The sequence below is a fragment of the Dermochelys coriacea genome, chromosome 5, assembly GCF_009764565.3.
Source record: "Dermochelys coriacea isolate rDerCor1 chromosome 5, rDerCor1.pri.v4, whole genome shotgun sequence".
Classification (NCBI taxonomy): Eukaryota; Metazoa; Chordata; order Testudines; family Dermochelyidae; genus Dermochelys; species Dermochelys coriacea.
In genome coordinates, this window is record NC_050072.1 from 50,073,110 (window position 1) to 50,097,351 (window position 24,242).

A 24,242-nucleotide genomic window follows, 5' to 3' on the forward strand; every position below is an offset into this window, starting at 1 on the left:
TAACTATTTGGAAATCAAGTCATATCTGTTGATAACACACACACTCAACTGATAGTGAAGAGCATTTGGAGTACTTAATGGGAACTATTTGTTAGCTTTAGTGTATAGTTTTCTATCTTTAGACCTTTGGTTGAAATTAATTCTTTTCTTACAACATGCAGTCTCCTAGTCCTATAAGCTGCTATTTGCATTTTCCCCTCCAGATCATTAAACGGCTACAGATTTTAGGGTCACAAGCAATACATTTTGTAAAACAACAGGGATTTAAGATGCAGACATGTACAGATGTTGTGTTTTCCATACGTTTTTGTGGTCAGATAGCAATGTTTGAAGATGTATGTGTGAGGTCATTTGAATGCACTTAGAGATGGGGGCTTCGTAGGCAGAGACCATCTGGCGATCAGATGTGGACTGCAGGTAGACCGATTTGTTTTTAACTGGAGTCACTGAGAAATGGAAATGTCAAGTACCCTAACACTGCAGAAAAATGATAATCGCTAACCACCCAGCACAGCATCTGCGTAACCAGGCTCTCAAAAGTAATCCAGTCAGTGAAGTCTGAATTTAAAGGCATTATTGTATTTTTCTTTCTTTTCTCTCTCTCGTGTGTGTGTGTGTGTGTGTGTGTAGCATGCCAAGTCCTTGATGGAGCAGTGAGAAACAGTGATCTTTGGGTGTCTTCTCCTGGTGGTCCACACGATCAAAAAGACTGGTCATTGGAGAAATTGTTCTAAACTCACTTAGCATGGCAGGTCTGAAAAGCTGTAATCAGACTATGACGTGTGTAAATCCTGATTTTTTGGATGTTCGCAAAAAGAAAAGGAGTACTTGTGGCACCTTAGAGACTAACAAATTTATTAGAGCATAAGCTTTCGTGAGCTACAGCTCACTTCATCGGATGCATTTGGTGGAAAAAACAGAGGAGAGATTTATATACACACACACAGAGAACATGAAACAATGGGTTTATCATACACACTAGTGATATGTCACTAGTTAGTCTCTAAGGTGCCACAAGTACTCCTTTTCTTTTTACTGTAAGGAGAGTGATCACTTAAGATAAGCCATCACCAACAGCAGGGGGGGGAAAGGAGGAAAACCTTTCATGGTGACAAGCAGGTAGGCTAATTCCAGCAGTTAACAAGAATATCAGAGGAACAGTGGGGGGTGGGGTGGGAGGGAGAAATACCATGGGGAAATAGTTTTACTTTGTGTAATGACTCATCCATTCCCAGTCTCTATTCAAGCCTAAGTTAATTGTATCCAGTTTGCAAATTAATTCCAATTCAGCAGTCTCTCGTTGGAGTCTGTTTTTGAAGCTTTTTTGTTGAAGTATAGCCACTCTTAGGTCTGTGATCGAGTGACCAGAGAGATTGAAGTGTTCTCCAACTGGTTTTTGAATGTTATAATTCTTGACGTCTGATTTGTGTCCATTCATTCTTTTACGTAGAGACTGCACCACCCTATATCGGAAACCTACTGACCGCTATTCCTACCTACATGCCTCTAGCTTTCATCCAGATCATACCACTCGATCCATTGTCTACAGCCAAGCGCTACGATATAACCGCATTTGCTCCAACCCCTCAGACAGAGACAAACACCTACAAGATCTCTATCATGCATTCCTACAACTACAGTACCCACCTGCTGAAGTGAAGAAACAGATTGACAGAGCCAGAAGAGTACCCAGAAGTCACCTACTACAGGACAGGCCCAACAAAGAAAACAACAGAACGCCACTAGCCATCACCTTCAGCCCCCAACTAAAACCCCTCCAACGCATCATCAAGGATCTACAACCTATCCTGAAGGACGAGCCATCGCTCTCTCAGATCTTGGGAGACAGACCAGTCCTTGCTTACAGACAGCCCCCCAATCTGAAGCAAATACTCACCAGCAACCACACACCACACAACAGAACCACTAACCCAGGAACCTATCCTTGCAACAAAGCCCGTTGCCAACTCTGTCCACATATCTATTCAGGGGATACCATCATAGGGCCTAATCACATCAGCCACACTATCAGAGGCTCCTTCACCTGCGCATCTACCAATGTGATATATGCCATCATGTGCCAGCAATGCCCCTCTGCCATGTACATTGGCCAAACTGGACAGTCTCTATGTAAAAGAATGAATGGACACAAATCAGACGTCAAGAATTATAACATTCAAAAACCAGTTGGAGAACACTTCAATCTCTCTGGTCACTCGATCACAGACCTAAGAGTGGCTATACTTCAACAAAAAAGCTTCAAAAACAGACTCCAACGAGAGACTGCTGAATTGGAATTAATTTGCAAACTGGATACAATTAACTTAGGCTTGAATAGAGACTGGGAATGGATGAGTCATTACACAAAGTAAAACTATTTCCCCATGGTATTTCTCCCTCCCACCCCACCCCCCACTGTTCCTCTGATATTCTTGTTAACTGCTGGAATTAGCCTACCTGCTTGTCACCATGAAAGGTTTTCCTCCTTTCCCCCCCCTGCTGTTGGTGATGGCTTATCTTAAGTGATCACTCTCCTTACAGTGTGTATGATAAACCCATTGTTTCATGTTCTCTGTGTGTGTGTATATAAATCTCTCCTCTGTTTTTTCCACCAAATGCATCCGATGAAGTGAGCTGTAGCTCACGAAAGCTTATGCTCTAATAAATTTGTTAGTCTCTAAGGTGCCACAAGTACTCCTTTTCTTTTTGCGAATACAGACTAACACGGCTGCTACTCTGAAACCTGAAATTTTTGGATGTTGTTTGACTTTGGTGGTAAAGCTTTCTAGCTAACTGCTCTGCTGCTAGGCACAGTAGGGCTATGTGGTGCGATGTAATTTGGAATATCCCTAAGCCCCCTTTCCAGGAATCCAGCTCTCAGTTTTGGGTGTCAGCAAGACTTATGACACTGGCACCCGAGCTGTAAGAGAGAAGATGTCTGGCTTAGTCTGTTTCAAGGTGCCAGAAACTACAGTAAAGTTGGTGGGGAGGGAGGGGAGAATTCACAGCGGAAAATAGGAATGAAGACAGTCCCATGCTACATGAAGACAGGGACATTCTTCCACAAGCTTTGGTGTGTTTCCAAATATAAGAATGGGTTGTCTCTGGTCTGCATCTCAGCCTTTCTTTGAAAGGAAAAAAAAAAGAACCCCGCACACTTGTAAAAAAAAAAAAAATCCAGATTGACAAGTAACATATAACCTGTTTTGAGTATTTTAAATACAAAAACAAAATATGAGGCATAAAACATGCTGGACTTGGCCCTGACAGCATGTCCTAAATCTACAGTTCATGTAAACTGGGAGTGCGGGGCACTGATAACTGGACATAGCTTTTTACCTTGAGTCATGCTGAGAATTTGTGTCACACCTTACAGCTACTGGGTCATGTTCTATCCCAGTTTGGAAGTGACCTACATCATCTATTGTACAGTATAATGGCAGAGACATGGGTGTTGAAGTAATAGCTTTTATTGGACCAACTTTTGTTGGTGAAAGAGACAGAAGTTGGACCAATAAAAGATATGGGAGAGACAAGGTGGGCGAAGTAATATCCTGGTACCAACAGGGCTACAACAATACTACATACATGTAAAACGGCAGTTTGGTGTCCTTTGTGAAATGATTTGGTGGTCACAATCCAGTTCCCAATGGAAAGGTATTTACATGACAAAAGTCTCCCCCTTACTCCCTTGTTGGCAGTGTATTGGAAGGAGCTGGAGGCTGAACTGTTCTCTCAGAGCTGAAACACATGGGCATGGCAGTGGGGAAGAAGCCTGTACAGTCAAGCAGTGAATGAACTGGGGCTAAGGCAAGCTCTCTCCCCTACCATGCCCACTGGACATACCCTTTCCCTTCATGTAGACTGACAAAGGAACTGTCCTCTTAGTTGCAAGTGGGGGGAGGGGAAAACTTGTTTACTCTCCTCCTCACTCCCCTTGGCTGGCTGGAAGAAGAAGCCTTTGTGAATCTCATACCAGCTGCTTCAATCTCCATTTCATTGCTAAAATGGAGACCAACTTCACTCAGGTGGATGCTGCAGTACATCCCTCCTAGCTTCTGGAATGGTGTCTTGCCTCCCCTCTTCCTCTCTTGGGCAATGAAGTGAGAGCTCTGCATGGCTCTTTCTGTACCCTGGTATCTTCAGTGCCTCTGGGGGATTTGGATGCTAGGATCTCCACTCTGCTTACTCCTTCGATTTGCACTCAGCTCACTGCATCCGAAACCAGGCTGAGAGAATGCAGCCCTGCTCAGTACTCAGCCCCAGACCTTTTGTGGAAGAGCTATCACTCCTGTCTGCCCTTGACCTGGCACAGGTCAAGCTCCAGTTAAAAAAATATAAATAAATTAGAGAATGGACTTGGGTTCCAAGGTCAACACCTGGAGGGCAAAGCTAGGTCTCTTGGTTTGAATCTGGGTGGGTGGCAGCTGTGCCAGTTGTGTGGATAAACAAATAGTGTGTTTCTCACAAGTGTCAATAAGGCATATTTCACTAGCACTAAATTCACTTAATACCGTAAAGATTTCCCTATGCTGGCAAATCCCCATCATTTTGTTGTGCCCCATATTGTCACGTTCAATCTTGAGAAAATAATGTTAACTGGATTATCAATTAATGAAAAAGTCATGACTTCCTCTCTCGAAATTCAACAGATGTTACAGTGCAGAAAGTGCAGAGAAGTTCTACCATCAAAGGATTAATCTAAAAGATTTAATTGGCTGAGAGTAACTTGTGGAAAATGCTTGAAAAATGTGATAACAAGGAAGAAAAATGTGTGGACAACTGAGTCTGCCCTATGCCTGCTTTATTAATAAGGACTCTTATCTTTTAAGTCTTTGACAGAATAACGTCTATCTTTGCAGATTCATTTGAGTTTGGTTTTCATGCACATCTTAATGTGATTAAAACATTACAGTTAATGTTAAGCCATCTGATTTTTTTCAGTCATATTTAATCTAATAGTATGTATATAATATTCTATCTGATGTGTATAGAGTTTGATCAGCAGTGGAAAGCCAATGATTGGAAGAGTGAATACAGATCTTCCGCTCTTCCCACTCCTTCATTTTATCAAGTAGTGTGAATAATTCAGCATTAATTAGGATGCTGTGCGGAAGGACTACAGGTCACTTTCTGATCTCTGTTATATAGAGTAACTCCAGAGTAAATCCAGAGTAACTCCAGTATTTTACCATCCCCCAGTGGAAAATATTCCATATCGACACAAGAATAATGGAGATCAGAATCTGGCCTGAATGAAAACAGTAAGCACCATGATGGTGGTGCAGGTACTAATAAGTAAGTTCCTTGTCTCACAGGATGGGGAATCCATGCAGATGAAGTGTGTATGATTCTCTTTGCAGGGAGTAAGACTAGATGATTGTAAAGACATCTTCTGGCCTTTATCTATTAGAGTGTTTTCAGTATGAATGCAAACTTGTAAGAGGTTCAAACCATGTCTGTTTTCATGTCACTGAATTCTCATATCGATAAATTAATGTTTCTGTTGTATTTGTAATGATGGCTTAAATTGGTTAACTTGCTTTCAAATCTAGGATCAAAAATGGTTTTAGCCTGGTTTCAAATGCTTTCATTTCTAATGTATATTTAGGAAAAAAGCTTCCTTTTAAAAAATGCAACAACTTAGTAGATGCAAAAAGATGTATGCATGTAATTCTCATTACATATTAATGAGAGTTACAGTACATGTGTAAATTCTCCATGCATGGAGATGAGAATATTATCATTTCAGGCCAAACTCTGCCCTTTTGAGGCTCTGCATGTATATGCATATCAACATTTGTTGCTGTCTGCATGATGCAGGGCAGCATAATTTACTTGAGATGATGCCTTTACCTTTTTTGAAGATCTGTGCTGGATCTGGTTGAGGGCAGGGTTTCTGTTTCTGCATTTGGCTCTTCTACCCAGCCTTATATAGTAATGTTTTAATCCATCCTTTTGCTCTCATCTGTTTGTGCAGTGTCTCTCATTATGGCTCTCTAATATAGAAGAAGTTTCCTGGCAATTTCTTTGCTGTCCTTCAATCAGGAACAATGGGCCTACTTCTGATCTCTCTAACATCAGCTTTGCACCACTCTAACTCCATTTCAGTTGAGTTACTACTGATTTACACTAGTGTACATGAAATAAGAATAGGACCCCATGTCTTTTGTTTGCCTGTAAAGTGAATTATACACATATGATGCCTTGCAGATAATTTCTTTAGTATTTGTTCATCTCACTAACCATAAATCATATCGGAAGAGCTCTGGAGTTTCAGAAGAATAAACAGCTAATTTGAAAGAACATTACTGGACTAAGTATCCTGGATCCAATTAGCAAATGGCATATACTCAGAGGAACAGAGTGTCTAAAGTAATGCTGTTTAGGTTTGGCTGATGGAGCAATGACTCTTCAGCCCATATAGTGTAATAATGCTATTTACAGGCAGATGCTAGTCACAGTAATCTTGTAGATAAAAATGACTCATTAAATATAATTTGATGGATAATACAGAAAGGTGATAAAATCAGAAAAAACATCATCTTTGATTAACTGGAAGCATAAGATGCAACATGATCCTCACTTCTATAACTCCTTTATAGCTAATATACATCAGACCTGACATTCAGTAATACCTGACATACAATTCCTGCAACAATTCCTCTAGATAAATTCCATTCTCTCATCACTGTTTGTCTTTTGGAACTCCACTGGGATACCACCAGTTTTTTACCTCTTGACTTTCCCCATCATTCTCATTGTCTACACCCTGCAGCAACTTTCCCTTTGGATGAGGAGGGCTGGATGGCCCTCTTTCTGAAGCCCATTAGTTCTTCTGCCTGGATCAGCCAGAGGAGGGCCTGGGGACCATGTTCACTCCCTCAGTATTTAGCACATGGCTGTTGCAGCACTGCAGTCTATGTCATTGCAGGAAGCTTGGTACCAAGTTGGTTACCTGAATTCTGATCCATACATGGCAGTGCATTGTTCTGCCGCTAAAGTATTGGGTTGGCTAGACCATATGTTCTTAAAGATATAGGAAATAGAGAAGGGTCAAGAGTCTCTTTCACAGATTAAAACTGCTCTGATGGAACTGGAGTTGTTTGATGCGCTGGGAATAGAAGGTGGGGATGTCTTGGTGGAAGTGTGTTTGTTTTTCAGGAGTTGTCTCTTTATGTAGAGAATGAAAGGCATGGATCAGTGGTCAGGGCAGTAGCCTCAGGCTTGTCCAAGGACTGAAGTCCCTGCTCTGCCACAGCCTTCATGTGTGACTTTGGCAAGACACTTAGCTGCTTTGTGTGTCAGTTCCCCATTTGTAAAATCATTTCTTTACCACACTGATGTGTTGTGAGGATAAATTCATTAAAGACTGTGAGGAGCTCAGATACTACTGTGAGGACTGCAGTATAAGTACATAGGATAGCTAGATCAGGGTGATCCAACCACTCTTTCTGAACCCACAGATTCAATATGTCAGTGTGATGTTACAAAGCAGATGATAAACAAAAATGTTTGCTAAAGTGAGTGCTTTGTACTGTTGTAACTACTTTGCTGGCCCATATTACAGAATTGCAGGGGGCCTTCACTGATGTAATTACCTCAATGCAAATTTCTCTAATCAAGGCAAATGCTAACATTATAATCCGATTTAAACTCTTCAAAGGAGTTGAGTAGGAGTTGAGTTGAGTTGAGTTTAAACTCTTCAAAGTAGAGTTAGATCCGCTACTCCAGTTTTAAACTTTCAAGACCCTCCCCACTCTGTGGGTTTCAGAACCCAGGCTCCAGCCTGATCCTGGAAGTCTACACTGCTATTTTTGAACCCTGCAAACCCAAGTCAGTTGATCCTGGATCTGAGACTCACTGCCACAAGTCTTTTTTTTTTTTTTGCTGTGTAAACATACTTTTAGTGCCTAATTATTGTAGCACCTCCCACTATTCTGACGCTTCTGCCCTATCTGTGGCCTTATAGGTGAGTTAGAGGTTCTAATATTGATTACATTGGTATAAATCAGTGTTGAAGTCACAGGAGTTACAGTGCAACAGCAAACTAGTGTGAAGTCAGGATCAGGCCAAAAGTTTCAGCCTTAACTCTGAATTTCCTGGCTTTTTGTGAATCCAGATCCTTAATGTTATTTTACCATAGTTTTTGTATTTATATATATAAACACGGAGTATATTGCTGCCTATTCAAATTTGGAATAGATTGCGGTAAAAACTTATTTCCTCTTTACACATTCTAAATCAGTGCACAATAGTCTGCTTTATGTAAAACACATCAGCCTTGCTTCTCTGCATGCGCACGTTAATTTAACTAAATTAATAGCATTTATGATGTGTTCAAAGAGCAGATCTGTGAATGAAGTAGGGAAGGAACTTCTTAAGGTTAACTTCTTAAGGTTGCTATTTTGAAGTTTGAATTTAAACACCATATTCAGAGAAACATCTAATGGAAATTCATTTTAACAGGTTTTTGCTTGATGACTTATGTATAATTTCATCAACCAAACACTTCCCTTGACAGAGTATGTTTTGACTCACTGTTGCTCCTGACTCAGTCCGACAGCATTGTAAAGCAATTTATAGTAATGCATCCTTTGGAAAATTAGCCAAGCATCATTCTGATGCTATGGCTTTTTAGGTGATAAGATGAAAATATTAGTTACAGTTCATTGACTATTGCCCCAGACTTGTTCAGAATGACTGCTTGGCATGATCCCTGTGAAGGTGTTTTGGCTTCTTTAGTCACATCACTGAAAAGCAGTTTAAATCAAAGTTTGAATTTTGTGTATGTGATGAACTGATAAAGAATTTGGGGCCCAATCCTGAAAATCCTTGCTTACTTAATCCTTCAGTGGGACCATTTACATAAGGACTATTGGCATGAAAAATGGTTTCAGCTCTTCAGCCCGATTCAGCAAGGCACTTCAGCACATGCTTAACTTTAAGCATGAGCATTGACTTCAATGGGACTACTCACATTCTCAAAGTCAAACATGTGCCTAAGTGATTTGTTGGATCAGGGCCTTGGCTTGTAACTTTACAAGTAGCGTAACTAGTTCCAGACCACTTTTTCCACTATATCATTCCTACGTAAAGTTTCCATAACACATAACAAATATGTTATTTGTTGTGCACCAATGGTGTAGTTGGGACAGCCCAAATATGTAGCCAAAGAGGCATCCATTATACAAACCCAGTCACAGTATTCCATATTAATGATTCAATACACGACAGTAACAGTAAAGCGTATTGTTTGGGGAGCATTACTAGGGCATGCTGTAGCCCTCTTTTAAGAGGGATCAAAGATCTGCAAATTGGGGATCAACTTTTTATGTATGGTACTACAACATTATTGAAGGAGCAGCATTTTATTTCAGATTAAGATTTATAGCTCATTGTTCCAGGGTTGCTTTCCATACAAATAATCCAATAATGGAGTTCAATTGAAAGAAAAAAGTATTTCTGTGTCTTCATCCTAGTTAGCCCATATGTGTACAATAACTATTTCTCCAAGAGTATAACTTGGGGATAGGGAGGGGCAGAAGCTGTGCTGGCAGAAGATCCCAGAGGCAGTGTGCTTGCAGCAGGCATAATGCCTCTGGGAGGGTTTAGAGAAGCACACACAGCAGCAGCAGCATCTATCCCCTTCAACAGATTTGCAGCCTGCGCTCCCCAGTGCCCTCCCACACCAGCTCAACTCTGCTGGTTGATGTGGCTGGGAGAGTTAGGCTATGCCTTCCTACTCCAAGTCAGCAGAGTTGCGGAGAATAGAATCCAGGTTGTTGTCTCTCCCCCAGGCCATGCTATCTCCCAAAAACTCTGCTTAGAGTGAAGAGGAATGAAACTGTCAAATTGTTTCAGTGCATTGCAATATGGAAACTATAATTCCAGGTAGTAAAATTGCTTAGTAAAATTGTTGCATGTGCGACATTGATGAGATCGCCTCTGTATACTGTCCTTGTGTGCAAGCACATGTTCATGTCTTTATGGATCTGCATACATGCATCTCTATAGGTACAAAGTATGCAGGGCATATCCTACTGATATTTCTTTATATTCATAATCAATTATTATAACTAACACATAGTTTTCATACATGAATGTTTTTCCAGTATTAGACACATATTGTACAAGGAAAAAAACATTGTTTCAGAAAAAACTGTGTGGAAAAACTGACTTATTTTGCTGCTTTAATCCTTTCTTGTAAAGGCAGCAAGCTAAATTCTGCTCTGTTACACCACAAAAGTCAACTAGATTGCACTGGTGTAACTGAGAACAGAATCTGACATCTCCTGCCACTAGTAATAATTAAACAAAATCAGGAATGAAATCTGGGTAAAATAAAATTTCTCTTAACTGTGCCAAATACGTTAGGACCAGATGCCTGCTGCATGTATATAATCACTTCAATAAAATATCATAAGGGCCTAAATTAAAATCAGATTCACTTCTACAGTGCCTAATGTTAGGTGCTAGGATTTCTGTTACCGCAGAATGGCACAAGACCAAAAAAATATAATGCTTGCTGCTACAAAGAGCTGAACATCCTCAACTCCCCTTGACTTTAATAGCACATGAGGATGCTTCACCATCTTTTGCAGGACTGGGCTTCTGGCTGGCAAGAATTTGGGCGAGTCCTTACTATGGAGAATCTATCTAAGACGGGAGCTGTCAGCTGTGGTGGAGGGGCTCTGGGCTCCAGCAGGGGGAGGCACAGAAGGGGTGGTGTAGGGGCTAGCCTCCCCAGCCAGTGATTCACATGCCGCCCATGTCCCCATCCCTCAGTGCAGCACTGACAAATACGTAGCTGGAATCATTCTGGCTCACCTGTGTGTTAAGTATTGTTAAAATAGGTATTATAATTATAAAAATGTGCTTGTGTTTAGACTTTACTGAATGTTTGTAAGTTGATTCATGCATTAATCTCTCTTATAACATCCATATCCCATAGTGTATAAGCCTCTGTGATGGGGTAAATCACCAGGCAGGAGAGAGACGTTAACTACTGTAAAATGCTGGTCTCCAACAGAAGATGTTACATCCTGGCCAGCAAGGAAGGCCAATCAACACCAGATGAACTATTGTGGAACATTGAAGAGTACAAAAGACTTTGTTGATTGCTCTCTTCCCCCGAACCCCCTCTTACACCCCCAGCCCCCGAAGATGAGTCATGCAAATGAATTCCTCCCATCAGCTAAGTTTGCAGCTCAAAGCAGAAGGAAGAAGGGAATAAAAATTTCTAACAAGAAAAAACATTTTTTTATGCTGCTTGGACTCGGGGAAGGCGGGCGGGGGGGTTACTAGGCATAAGCAAAAGATCCCCAGTACTTAGCCTGGGTTAGCACTGAAGGACATACAGAGCTTGTTTATTATATAAGCTTCTATTACTTTTTGAAATTTAAGGTTGGAACTCATTAGTGTGTATATAAATTTACCTGTGTTAACCTTGTAAATAACTCGCTTGTTTCCTTTTCCTAGTTAATAAATCTTTATATAGTTTATTATAACATTGGCTACAAGTGTTGTCTTTGATGTGAGATCTAAAGTGCAATAGACTTGGGATAAGTGACTGGTCCTTTGAGATTGGGAGTAATGTGAATATTGTTGTGATTTTTGGTGTAATGGACCATCTATCACAAAGGTAGGCTTGCCTGGGTAGCAAGACAGATTGGAGTACCCAAGAGGATTGCTGGTGACTCCATGTTAATGCTGTTATAGTGCTTGAAGAGTTCACACTTGATAATTTATTGGTGAAATTTGGCTGTGAGTTCTATGCTTAATTTGGGGTTTGTGCCCTGGTTCTTAACAGTCTGCCCTCAGGTTGGTACCTACACTCTTGAGTCACTGCAGGACAGCTTGACAGCTTTCATCTAAAGTGGTGTGACTGTAATTAGTTTGATTGGTTTGTTGCAGAGACATTTATCAGCTCCTACATGATAGTGCAAGACTAAAGACAATAGGGTTTTTGTCATTGACTTTAACAGGAGCATTTAGGACACTTGCAGTACTTTCTACATAATGCTGAGCTTCGTCTACCTCTCTCTGTCTTGTCTTTTAGACTGTATGCTCAGTGGTGCAGGGTCTGGGTTCTATGAGGGTAGAGTGACTAAGACAATGGGTCCTAATCCTTTAATGGGGCTTGTAGGTGCTATCAGAATACTAATAATAATTAATAATGAACAGTCTCAGCTCCAGTCTATTGCTGGAGTTGGCCTTTACTCTCTAAACTACCCAAATTCAGCTGACAGGTTTACATATGTGGTGAACATGCTGAAGAGAAAAGAAGTGAAGATTTGAGGAAAATATAAGGAATTTGGAATGGATGGAATTTGGCCCTATATGTAGAAAATGTGCTACTTAATAGAGTTGTTCTCTCTTTTTCAACTGCAGTTCTACACTAGGTGTGTGCTAGTGTGTTTTAGGGCAATAAACTTGTCACACTGAATAATGGGGTAAAATAGCACAGTTGCACACAGAGCCAAAACCAAACCTCAGAGCATTTTAATTCACTAACTCAACAAATCACATTTTAGGAAATAAAGAAGATGGAAAAATTAGAAAATTGAATGGAGCCTTACTTGTGTAGAAGCCACATGAGTCTGAATGAATCCAAATATTATTTATGGGAGGAAAATATTCATGTTCATTGCCAGCTATTAAATCTTGTTTATCCTTCTTTAAACTAACCAGAAACACATTTTGTCCAAATGCTTTTTAACGGTTTCAGTGCTGTGATTATATTGTAACTCTGTTCCTGCTTTTTATATTTGTAAAAAGAAAATAAATAATACAGGCTCTGACCCTGCAGCTGGAAATCCCAGTGGGAGTTCTGCCTATGACCCGATTCAGGCAGGGCGCTGAAACACATTCCTCAATTTAAATAAGTGTTTAAGTCTACTGAAGTCAATGGCACTTGAGCATATCCTTAAGTGCCTTGTTGAAACGGGGCCCACTGGAGTGCCCACAGTCAACCCCTTTCTTGTTAAAGGATCATAGGCTCACTTTGACTCACCTGACTAACCCAAGCTAGTTCAGTGGCACTACTCATGGGAAGAAAGACTATAGATTCCAAAGCCAGAAGGGTCCATTGTGATAATATATTATGACCTCCTAGATAAAAGAACGTCCCCCAAAATAATTCCTGAAGCATATCTCTTACAAAAACATCCAATCTTGGTGAAAAAGTTGTCAATGATGGCGAATCCACTGTGACCCTTAGTAAGTTGTTCCAGTGGTTAATTACTCAGATTGTCAAAAATGTATATCTTATTTCCAGTCTGAATTTGTCTAGTTTCAACTTTCAGACATTGGATCATTTCTCTGCTAGATTGAAGAGCTCATTATTAAATATTTTTTCCTTGTGTAGATACTTAAACACTGTAGTCAAGTTGCCCCTTAATCTTCTCTTTGTTAGCTAAACACATTGAGCTCTTTGATTCTATCACTATAAGACATGTTTTATAATCCCTTAATTATTCTCATGAATCCTCTTCAATTTATGCTCATGTGAGGAAGAGTTTGCCAATTTTAATTTCCTTTTTATATTCTATACAGAAATTTTTTAACTAGATATAATGTGGCCAATGAAATCAAATACAAGTGCCACATCTACCATGCCTATAGTTCCTACAGGACAGTGGTACTATAAAATCAACCAAAATGTATCAACATAACCGCTGCACAAAATTAACAATAACTCCAGTTGATTTCTTCTTTATGGTATGAACCACAAAAAAGCTTTATTATCTATCTTCAGATAAAGATGGGTTAGCTTCATCATCTTTTAAACAACATGATGTAAACATTATTTTTCTTCCAAAAAATAAGGTAGAGGTGTACAGATTATCACACTTCAGTAATAAACATTAGTAGGTGCATGAGCAGCTTCTGCTAGAAGCGGATATAAAGAGTAAACATCTGTAGACACCATTACAGTTGAGAACTGTATGTATCGCCATTCTTTTGGATGGCTGCAGTTGTGTTGATGGGTGTGTCCTCATATCTGTGGACCCGTATGTAGCCTTGACATCTTGGACATTCTGGGTCACTTTATTGTCAGAAGTTATATTTGTTTGATGTACTACTCTCTGCCTGAAGAAAAACACAGCCAGGCTGAGGCTACCATAAAAGAAGATACTGACCTCAAAAATTTTGTTTGGGAAAGCAGTTGATAAACCCGGGATGGGATCAAAGGTAAAATTAAGATGTATATTTTTAAAGAATAGCTAATCAAGCAGCCTGCAGACAACTCTCTGTTAACTGGGCAGTCTCAGGTTCAGTGCCAGCAGTAGATTACAAGCACCTGATGTAAAGTGGAAGTGGATAGAACCCATGACTCTGAAGTTAGTTAACAATGCAGTTGACTTGAGAACAAATGTATTTCATATTGATATGGCTAGATTGTATTGGCTATTGCCAAGTTCAGGGGAAGTGAAGAAGCAAGGTGCGGAGGTGGCATAAAGCTCACTATTGTATTCCCCTGGTGTTGGGGCTGCTTTCTACAGGGCCAGTCCCCAGGTGTAGCTAGAGCAGCCTGAGGAAGCCTCTAACTTACGCCAGCTGGTAAGGTCTGGAAGGGCTGAAGCAGTAGGCAGGAATCAGAATGCATGGTTGCCCTTTGATGCACATTCCTCCAGCCAAAGGTCCTACCATGGTAGTTAGAAAGACAGGTATCATAGCAGCCTCTCCATTGTCTCTGTGTGACAGGAGGAACTGCTGCTTGCACCAGTTAAAAAAGCACCTCTTCAAGAGCTCTGGTTTCCTTGCATTGTGGTATAGCTCCCCAGTGAAAGGGCTACATATTTGCAAAGAACACATATCATTCATGATACAAGGACACTTCCTCATGTTCCATGTGTGTTTTCTCATCAGCTCTCTACGTTAGCCTTTGATCAGCCTTTATGTAAGTTCTAAACTCAAGATGGGGCTTCAGTCTGAGGAGTCCGCGCAGAGAGAAGGGAAACACTATCAATACGAAAGGAGTCGATTCCCCTCATCCCCCAAAGAAAGGGGCCTCTTTGAAGAAATCCCACCTGCATGAAGGCCTAGAAACCCCCTGCACTGATTAAGGTAATGGTATGAAGTTGCTGACAGGGTGGGAGGGAATACTGAATGTCCTTGAAAAAATAAAATAAAATAAATCCCTTTCAATAAATTTCCCATTGGGTGATGAGCTCACTGAAAACATGGTTCAGAGCTTGCTATATTTTAATGTTCAGACCCTCTGCCATGCAATGAGAAATTGTACATTTAAAAATATAATCCTACCATTTTATAAAGAAATGGACCTTTGATAGCTAATATAACATAGACTTTACTTGATTACAAGTTTGCAAAAGATTTTAAAGCACTAACTCACGTTTTCTGAGTATAGTTTCTACCAGCTGTCTGAGTGAAGAAATCAGGAGTTGAGCTGCATTCCATTAATTCTAGCTTTGTAAGATTGTATTAATCCTACAGAGCCACTTGAGAAACATGTCATGGGAATTTGAATAGAAAGCAAAGAATTAAAAAGGCACAGAGACCTGCAGATTCCCAACACTGTGAAAGGCAATTACTATAATCATGTTGTATTATCGTATATTCCTGTTGAAGTAGAATGATACCATTATCCTAAAGAGCTAAGATACTAAGAAAAAAAGACTCAAACCAAGCCTTACGGACAGACGTGCAGGGCTGGTTATTACTATCGGGAAATGATCAGGACTTCCTCCAGGATTCTTTTGCCAAGTAGACTTTCTCAATTTGCAGTTTACACTTCTCTTTGAACAAGTATTGATGGAAAGGCAGAGGAGCTCAAAAGGGAATCCTTCCTGCTTGTATGAGTTCAGGGTAAAGCACTAAATAATTCCACAGCAACAAATAATAAATATTTATATACAACCTTCATCTCAAATTGCTTTATATGCTATGGACCCCAATCCTGAAAACCTTTATTCAGACTACAATAGCAATAAATCTTTAGATACTTGTGCAAGGCAGTTTTGCAGCTCAGGTCCTATGTAAACAAGAATCACTTCAATTACTATTGAAATGCAGCCAACTCTGAGGTGGAATGTGGCATCTTTTTGAAGAAATTTATTTTGGCAGAATATAGTTACCTTTACAGGACTATAGCCAGGCATATTGAGTTAACATTCTAATTAATTTTGTGACTATCTGGGCCAAATACTTTTAGTGATCACAGTTAGCATTTTACTTTAATAGCTCTTTTGAGTAACGGTGGGCTTGTATACACCATGTAGTTTTTAGCAACAAGGCTGTGTCGACACAGCCTAGTTGCTAAATGTCGGCACGTGTAAACGCTCTTTGTTAACACTTTTGCCGACAGAATACTTCCAGCCCTGCAAGTGGTGTTTACTTTGTCGGCAGGAGAATGCTTCTGCCAAAAAAGCCGCATTCACACTGCCACTTGCTGCAGCAAAACTTCTATCTTTCGGGGTTGAGGGGGCTTTTTTAAGTACCTGTGAAAGACAAAAGTTTTGTCGACAACTTGGCGGTGTAGACCAGTCCAGTGTCTCTGAATCAGCACAATGTCCCCATGCCTTTTGCTGTGGTATTGGCTTAAGACTATCTCCCAGGGCTTGCCTTAACAATTGGGTCACGTTGAAGCATAACCTTGAGGACTCATGTTAACTAATGCAACACTAAACATCCGTCTGTAGTCAACATAGGCAAGGATGATCACATTTGATATCATATCAAATGATTGTAGATAAACCTATGGGATTACCTATGATTAATTGGCACAAGAGGCTAAATACGACGGTCCCTGTCTTCACTAAGTGAGGAGTTGTATTACATATTATGCTAATTACCACAACTCCTCAAGGCTGTGATGAGAACTGGTCATGAAAAGGAAAAGATTTTTTGCCAAAAAATTGGAAATTTCAGTTTTCTTTCCAAAATGGAATGTGTTGGTGGTTTGGGTTTTTTTTAAGTTTAATGAAACATTTTGTTAAAATATTTTGAAAATTTGTTTTTTTTGTTTCCTCCTTTTCTCCCCCCTCAATCCATATTTTCCTGTTCCTCATTGACTATAATATAACCAATTATGTTCAGGTATTTATTTTACTTTTCATTTTCCTTTATTTTGTTTTTTTCATTTTGCCACTCCAAGTTTTCAAAAGTGAAAAGGGCAATTTTTCTATTGAAAACAAGTTTTGAACAAAAACAATTTGACCAGAATTGTATCTTAATTACTACACGAGGAGAACATAAACCATTCCCAAGGCAACATGTCATCTTCTTTGCCATAATTCTTTATATTACTGTAAGAGCTAACTATAACTCAGTTTGATCTATAACTTTCTGTATATTCTCATTCATATACACTATATTCAGAGATCCCTATACTCTGTGACAAGCTGGGCTTCAATATTGTGGCAACTTCATTTAATTAAAAATCACAAATTTTCATTTAAACGTGCAAATGAAAAATGCAATCAGTACAATAGCCCCTCTGTTGTTTCTTTGGATATTCAATGTATTTTATGCTGGTCTCACATTTTCAATGTTCAGAATGCCAAAGAAGCTGGAGGTTTTGGAAGCTAGTTAGGTGATGATTGGGGCTTTTGGCCTTAGGGAGGCGTAGGGGGCATTTTGGGAGGATAGTTAGTTTTCCCAGGCTTCTGGGCAGGGACTTGAGCCGGTGTAATTTGATACCAGAAGGAACTCCTAGATAACTGAACCTAGCCCTTTTTGCTGCCACCAAGACCTGGCAGAAGAGTTACAGTGAAATAGCTAACAAGGTTGGTATCTAAACTGTCATCTATACATGTAAGAGTTAAAATTTCATTGAGATAAATGTGTCCAGTTTGTACCTCTGAGCTATTGGAAGACCTTTTCTATAATGACAGCCAAACATTAAACCAAAGATTGGGGTGGGGGCAATAAACATACTGATACCCTATTATGAACCCAGTGAAGGACATAGGTTTCCATCTCCAAGGATTAATAATGGAAAGGAGAACCAAGTACAATTTCTACCATGTAAATTATAATTATCTGTAATCATAATTACTGCTACTAACATGTAAGCTCTACTAGTGTGGCATTACTGGTCCCCTGATCCTCTTTCCCCCATTCCTACTGACTGGTTGTTACATCCTCTTATTGCATATTATCTTAATTAAATTTGTAAGCGATTCAGGTCAAGGACTATTTTTTACTGTTTGTACAGCACCGAGCACATTGGGGCCCAAGTGTGATTGCGCCCTCATGGAGCTACCATAATATCAATACATACAATTTTTCTTTGTTTTTACCTGTTTTTCTCTCTCATTCTTAGTGTCTTGTGGAACTGGATCTATCATTTTGGATTTGGCAGTCAGTGTGGGGATCTAGGGGCTGACTGAACATCCCAAGAGATGAACAAATCTTGACATTATGTGTAGGAAGAGAAAACAGCGGGGGTTAACTGGAACAGAGGTTCTCAATGTAATAAAAAGCTCAGGATAGGTTGCAGTGCCTGCTAGGGAAGGTCAAGAATTTTCCATTAGAAAAACAAAGTTTAGACTAGATGAAATCTCTTGTGGGAAAAATATCTCCTCTTTCCATGGAAACTTTCCATTTTTCATCAAAAAGCAATGCCTGGAAATGGAAATATTTCAGTTCTGAGATGTCACAGTGATGTTTCCTTGGTGCTGTAATTGGTGAGTATTTGTGAAAGTGTTGGTGAATCTGGAAAGTCTCACAAATTTCAGCACAAACTGATTATTCATCCAAAAATCAATACCAGAAGTACGTTGTTCATCAATTTCTAGTTGCTCTCTCTTTTTAGATATTCTTTTAATATGTTTGTTAGCCAATCAGGAAGAAGAATCAACACCATGTTACTTAGGTGACCAATCACACAACCCATATAGAAAATAATGAATAATGCATTTCCAGTACATATCACTGAACAAATATTAACTTGTACTAAAACTCATGGATCCAGGAAATTTCACGAACACATTAACAGAACCCAGAAGTTTTTCCCAACTGAATGCTGGAATAAAACTAGGTTGAAACAGAATGTGTTTTGGGCCTGATCCCATGCAGAGGGTGTTATCTGGTGGTGGACACAGACAGCTTGATTTTCCTCTTGATTAAGAGTAAGTTAGAAATAATTCTATCGAAATCAGTGGAAACATACTGGTCTAAAGCTAGTGAAAGGGAGAGGAGAATTGGGTGCAATTTATAGAATGTAGCAGGATCCACTGTGCATTTGTTCCAAGAGACCAAACTCTGGGAGCTTGAGCTTACAATTTACACTGTATCGGTCATGCTGGCACCAAGCGTTTGTAGCCCAGTTCAGAGAAGCATGGGTCATTAAACACTCGTGCAGACTCTGCTGACACCAGGGATGAATTAGGCCCCCTGTGTTGTTGGATGGGATGAGATTTCCAGTAGAGGGATGAGGGGAAAGGAAGGTTACTGAACCACTCAAATCCTCTCTCCTTCATTAGGTCACAACTGCACAATGTGTTCAGGAAAGTCCCAGTCTAAACTGGGAGAGAGAGAAAAAGGTGCGGGGAGGAATGGACTTCTTGATATTTGCTTTCCCACTGGAAATTGCAGCAAGACATTAAGCAACATGGATTTTCTCCACTTAGTTGACTTAGAACAGCTGCTCACCAATTTCTTCAGTCCCGGGAGGAAAAGCGTAACTTTGCCCTGGGTCTGAGCAGCTTTTCAGAAGCAATCCAAGTCAACCTTCCACTCAATGACTTCATTCAAAGCTGGTTTATATCATGAAGAGAAACTCCATTTATTTATTTGTAATAACTTCAGGGTTTTATGGACCTGCAAGGGGATGTAATTTAAGAAAACAGCGGCAAGCTTTTTCAAATACCAAGGTTTCAAAATAGGCCCTGTAAAAAACTTGTCAATGGAAAGAGTTCATTATTAAAAATCAAAAACTGCAGCAAAACATCTTTGTAGAGGACTTTGGAGTGAGAGCTTCTGAAACTTTCTGTCTGCAATACATAACCTTTAAATGGCTTAAGGAAAAGACGAGCATCCTTCAAGTCACTGAACTGGCTTCTGAACAGGATTGGTGATTGTAAACTACACTATCTCAATGGCACAATAAGCACATTTTTATTTAATTTTATAGAAAGAGAATTTAACAGCAATTTTAATTTAATTTTATAGAAAGAGAATTTAACAGCTCTGATTTTAAAAAAATACTCTAACTCCTACTTCAAGCTCAGGAGAGTCAGAGACTGTCCTTTGAGCTCTGCCCCTGAACCATTCCCACCATAGACCACTCAAGTGAACTATCGGTGCCACAATGTATGTGGAGAACAATACATTCCCATCTCCCAGGCATGTTTGGGGGTTTAGAATACTTTAGAAAAATTAAGAGTCTCAGCTGCTGGAAGGCAGTTCGAACTGGTGACTAAAACAGGAAACCGGCGGACAAAACCCTCGTGTTTCATTCCCAACCCACTCCATCAACTTGGGCAAGTCATTTCACCTCTTGGTGCCTCATTATCTATAAATGGGAGAATGCTTACTCCTCATTGAAATGCATGTTGGGGCTCTTGGGCAGAGGATGTTGTATAAGTGCAAGAGCCAATATAACCAGAAAGTAAAACAGACACAATCCTTGTTAGTGACTCAGACACTACCACATGGTGCTTGGTTTCCATTTGTCTGACAGAACAGACTGGCCATCCACCCAACAGCATGGAACAGAATGTGTTCTCTTACCTACCCACACAGTAGCCAAAGCACAGGCTGCCAAGCTACCCAGACAACTCATCCCAGCACACTGCTTGTCCACCGATGTAACACAACACACTGTTTCCCAATTGGACCACCATGAAACCCAGCTGTAGGGTGCAGTGACCTCAGGGCTACCAGTTTTTAATGGCTACAGCAAAGGAATGTTAACCCTTTCCATCTTTTTTGTTAAATTCAGAGGTAAAGAGAAATAAGTATTGGTAGGAGCTTATTGAGAGGGGAGTGTGGCAGCGCTGAAAGTAGGGAGAGGGAGACAGAGAAGTTCAGCATGAAGGTCGGCATGGGAGGAAGAGCAATGAGGGGAACTGGACACTCAGGGAGGCTGGCCATAAGGATAATTTAATAATTACCACTCTAAGAGCCTACGGTAGGAGATCCAGCTACTATCAGGTATGCACAGCAGAGAAGTGGCCTGCTGGATAAGTGCACCTGGGACTGGATTTAAAGCTGCAGAGCCAGCTATGTGAAAAGAGTGGCAGTGGGCACACTGCAACCCTTTGATCTGAGTGACATCTCAGTACTAACCAAGTAAGAATACAGAGACCCTGCCCATGATGTCAGGAGTTATGGGTGCCTGTTGGGCTGAGCCAGCCATGCTAATCTCTGTGGACAGCACATATCAGACATCTCCTATAAGGAGAGCACTGTCTCTCCTTAGGATTTGAGACCATAACAGGCTTTCATAGCTTTTGCACAGAACACCAGTGGGGTGGCTATTACATCCATAATTCTATTGTTCACTGTATGGAGATCCCCAAGGCCATGTGTGATGACAGTCCAACTTTGGAATTGCTGTATGGGCAGTACTTTAATATTCTTTTGCTATCTATGTATTGTGTGTAGTCTTGAGGATGCCAGCACACAACTAAATCAACTCTTTATAAGTCCTCAAAAATCTTCCATTGCAAATATGGAGTAGAGGATGGTGCACTTAGTGCTTGTGAAAAGGCAGCATGACAGTGCAAGAGTCTGAAGACCTCTATTTATAGATCAAGTACATCAACAATACAAACTTCCATACGGCACCTCACTTACAAGTCTGAGCCCTCTGGAGGGGTCACATAGGAGCAGGAGGAGAAGTTAGTCTCCATATTCATTTGGTTTTAGGCTTCTCTAATGAGAATTCCATCAGGTCTACTACCACTGTTCTCAACCCACCTCCACAATCCTCCCTTAGTTTTACCGCTGCCCTCCCATGTGAATACCATCCCTCCTCCAAATAGAGTTGTCTTCTCCAAGCTCTCAAGACTGTTTTTCTTTCCCTGGTTGCAGTAGTCCTGAAAAGTCCAGAATCCGTCCGTAAATGACAGGAGCAAAGCTGTCTTCTGGGGGCCGTTAGGGTTGTTGAGGTGGGCAGGCAGCAGAGGGAAAGTGAATGGGTTCAGGAACTCTGAGAAACATGAGTAGGCAAGGCAGCAGGGAGGCGGAAAATGGAAAATAAATATAGATAAACAAGAGGCTTTTTTCTCTTTTGCTCCATCATGCTTTGCATTAGGGTAGGAACCCCAGTTCTGTGTGGAGAAGAATTGCTCTCTTGCAAATGACCCCCTTGAATCAGGAGCTTTACCAGAGTAACTACCCCAGCAGCAGTGAAATAAGGCAGGAGATTAAAAATCATATCATTAAAAAAACCTCTCCCGTCCCAAGCCTATGGCAACCTTCACAGCTGACCAAATGTGCCTTCCAAATAAAAACAGGGGTATATATTATGGACCTTCCACTATGCCTGGGATGGACTCTTGCGAGCTTTCCTTCCCAAGCCCATCCCCTGCTGCTCTGGGGCAGAGTGTTCAACTTTCCCACCAGGATGAGTAAGGAAAATGCCTTGTTTGGGCTCACAGACTGAATTGTTTTTCCCAACAAAGCTTCAGCTTGGTTCAAGCAGCCCTGATATTTCCAAGTTTTCCAGGGCTTTTTTTCCTCCTCGAAGAACACATCACCTAGTGTCTGCCAGGCTTCTGCTTCTTGTTTGACATCCCTTATTTACAAAGCAAACAGAATGTTCCTTTTAACACACATCATGCTAAGTTTATTAATGAAGAAAACAATCCCAGGGGGTCAACCCAGGGGACCCTTGAAACCTGCCAGCAAAAACTCTTCAAACGCTCAACGCGTCAGATCCTCCAAAACGATATTTCACACAATGAAGTAAAAATAATATTTTCCTTTTGGCCTTTCCAGCCGCTTTTGGGGCAAGCAGACAGAAATTATTTTCTTACTCTGCTCCCAGAGCAGAGATCTGTATGAAGCTGCGTTTATTTGTTTAACACGATGATTTCATCCTAAATGTCTCGACAGCAAATAGTTGGTGGTTTAATAAAGGCCCTTTGAAAGAAAGGCCTGAGCAGTTATTTGTACAGGGAAAATGCAAAGTATGCAGCTCTCAGGAGGAGAGATAGAAATGGCTGTTGTGATTAAGGGGGTGCAGGGAGGACCCTGAACTCCTCTCTGTCTGCAAGGGGAGAACAGTAACTCCTGGGGCTCTGTTTCCTCAGACTGAGCTGCCACATCTGACTATAGGGATGGAAAGAGTCTGACCTTATTATTAACAAATGACTGATACTCCCTCTCCACCCCAAAGCAAATACTTTTACAAAAGACAAAGGACCCATTCTTTGTACATTGCCATTAGATTATGAAAATAATAAAATGATGATAAACACACTTGTATTGTCTTGTGGCACCAGTACAGTAATCTGGAGGGAGAAATATGTGCTGAGGCTGCTAGAATAAATCCTCAGACTTTATGGGGCTAACTCAGCATGGGCCAGGTTTTCCAAAGGTAAGTACAGGATTTGCACCTACCAAATGCCCATGTGCACCTGTTGTGCCTGCATAAACACTCCTCCGTGTCTGCAAAAATGTCATTAGCAGAGTGGATGAATACGAACACAACTGGGACTGCAAATTACCCTATTTGCACACACAAATGCCTGTTTGCAGGCACAATGGGTGCACACACAATTTTTGCGGATGCAGTTAATGCATGCTGTGTGGCAAAATTTGGCTCTAAAGGCACAGAGAAATAAAATCTTGGAGATATTTCATTTGGACTATTTTCATCTGGCTGTGCAGTATTCTATGTTTGGTTTCTGCATATGAGAGCAAACAGTCATCTGATTCTTGACATTGCATCTGCCTTTAAGTAGATGTGTGTCTGAACCACAGAGATTGGATCAAGATCAAAATCCAGATCCAAACATTCCCAAAGTTCAATGTTTTTTGGATCTAAGATTTGGTATTGGCCCACTTCTAATTTAAATGTCCTTTAAAAAAAAATGCATCCAATACAGTTTGATGCTTGACAGTAATTCTAAGGTCAACCAGAACTTTATTATGCATAAATTATGGAGTTTGGATTAATGGTTCATCTTAGTTTAATGTTAGGGTTTTTTTAATATGTTGTACAATGTCATAACAATGACCCATACTATAAGTAATGCACCAGGCCAAATTCAGTTCTTTTAACCAGGTGGAAGTTTGGAGTAACTCTACTAAAGTTGAAG

The 24,242-nt window shown here is 40.4% G+C and overlaps 1 long non-coding RNA gene across 1 annotated transcript in view; it reads left to right on the top strand.

Annotated features, from left to right (window-relative positions):
* LOC122460365 overlaps positions 1-23,954 on the top strand; it is a 74,188-nt gene extending 50,234 nt beyond the window's left edge. The window contains exons 2-3 of the long non-coding RNA XR_006281628.1: positions 18,293-18,441; positions 19,455-23,954. This is a non-coding gene — a long non-coding RNA (uncharacterized LOC122460365). The remainder of the gene's footprint in view (positions 1-18,292; positions 18,442-19,454) is intronic.
* The last annotated feature ends 288 nt before the right edge of the window (positions 23,955-24,242 follow it).